Raw genomic sequence first — 2,500 nt, 5'->3', positions numbered from 1 at the left:
TATCATATACTCATTCCTAACATTGGCATCAATGTATTACAAATGAAAGTTTATGCAGAAACTTGCCCAAGATAACAACTACAATTGCTCAAAGAGGGTTATGATTTGCATGGTGCCACTAGAGAAATATGCAGGAAGTTACACACAAGCTACTATTGTTGGAACCAGCTCACAGGTCACACAGTAGAGGAAGACCTGCTCGAACATTCATCGATCAACTCTCAGATGATACAATCCTCAGTAAGGAGCTGTTGCCAGGAGTAATGGAAAATCATGAATTGTGGAGAGACTTTGTCAGGAATGTTTGACTGTAGTTGCAATGAAGATGATGAAAATGGGCACAGAGCTAAAGATTTGGAAGGTGTATAGAGATGAAAAAATGACAAATTGGAAAAATTGTTAGAGTATCTGACAAAATGACTCTTTACATTCTGAGTTCAAATCCCACCAAAAACAACTTTGCCTTTATTCATTCCAAGGTCAGTGTAATAATGCACCAGCCCAATTGATAGAATATTTAAAGCATTGGATAACATTTTTGCAATATTTGTTCCAGCTATTTACATCCTGAGTGCCCTGGCTGGTGACGTGATCGAACTGACCTTGTCTGTCTCAACTTCATAAAACAAGAAACCTTTGTGTTTGTGCTATGAAATTTTTAAGGCAATAATATAGTTTATGTGTTTAAATAATCACCAAGGGTCATTTGTCACAGATAGAATATGATTAATCATACCACTATGAAACTGGTACTTATTTTATCACTATTTAACTGGTACTTATTTTATCAATGAAAGGCAAAGCTGGTCTCAGTGAAATTCGAGCTCATAATCTTTTATCTTTCACTTTCTTCCTTTTTTGAACTGCACCCATGCTGGGTCACCACCTTGAAAAGTTTAGCTGAACAATTCAACCCCAGTACTTATTTATCTTTTAAGTTTTAATTTTTACTTATTCTGTTAGTCACTTTTCCTGAAATGCTAAATTACAGGGACCTAAACAAACAACATCACTTGTCAAGTGATTGTGGTGATGGTAGTAGAGAGAGGAAAAAACAAAAGCACACACACACACACACACACATATGCATATGTGTTAGTGTACGCATAAATATATACATATATATGTGTGTGTGTGTGTGTGTGTGTGTGTGTGTGTACATAAATTTAAACAGACAGATAGATAGATATGGTGGGCTTCCACCCAGTTCCCATCCTCCAAATTCAATCACAAGGCATTTGTCAGCCTGGGGTCTATAATAGACGATGTGTGCTCAAGGTGCCATGCAGAGGGACTGAAGCTAAAAACTATTTGCTTGCAAAGAGAACTTCTTAACCACATAGCCAAGCCTACACCTAATGTTAAAAGGGGGGAAAAAAACAAAGTAACTAAATGTCACAAGGCATTTTTTATCCAACATTGCCTATTCTGGAGTTTATTGTTTTCTAACATTGAAACATAAAACCACATTCGTTTTCTTTGTTATTTATTTTGGTGCAAATGGAGCGGTATAATTGATTTATTGCCCTCAGAATGACCCAATATATTTTATCGATCACAGGAAGATTAAAGACAAAGTTACCCCCATTGGAATTTGAAATCAGAAAGGAAAGAATCATGACTAATTGCTTCAAGACATTTTCTCTGACATTCAATCGATTCTACCAAACCATCACTCAGGAGATTAATTAATTAATTAGACATATATCACACCAAATATCTCATATGAAATATACATTATATGATGTATATTTAGTTTACTGATTAAAATAGCTTAACAGCATGAAGCAACAGGATTTATTAAAATGTGCAATTAGCTAATTAGTAGATGTTTAAAATAGGTAACACCTAGCAAACATAATAAGCAAAACAAGAGAACGTCATCAGAAAATATGTGTAATTATTTTTTGATATAAATAAATAAAAAAAATATATCGAACTTAAGCTATAAATAGTTATTAGTTTCAAGATACAGAAAAGCTTAAAGATTTATAGTCTACACGCATATACACACATATATATTTATATACATATGCATGTGTGTATGAGTGTATATGTGTGTATGTGAATGTGTGTGTATACATAAATGTATGCATATACATATATATGTGTATGTCTATACATATATATGTGTGTGTGTGTGCGTGTGTGTGTATATATATATATATATATATATATATATATATATATATATATATATATATATATATATATATATGTATACACCTTTGAGCAGACAGCCTTAGAGTGAGCAAAATTGTATAAGAGAGTTTGTTTCAACCAGCATTAACATGTTAAGGGTTACAGACATGACTACACTGATCACATGAACTACTTGGTAAGAAGGGTGGTTTTTGTTACCCTGCACGGCATAAAACAAAACCTGTCAAAGGGTGGATGAACTCAATAGAGTCAACAGCCATCCAACAGCTGGAAGTATTAAACTCCTGATCATTGAGAGAGAAGGACCCCTACTTCTCATTAAAACTCAATAGAGAAC

Source organism: Octopus bimaculoides, chromosome 10, assembly GCF_046866305.1.
Source record: "Octopus bimaculoides isolate indiv1 chromosome 10, ASM4686630v1, whole genome shotgun sequence".
Classification (NCBI taxonomy): Eukaryota; Metazoa; Mollusca; class Cephalopoda; order Octopoda; family Octopodidae; genus Octopus; species Octopus bimaculoides.
This window is presented reverse-complemented; position numbering follows the sequence as displayed.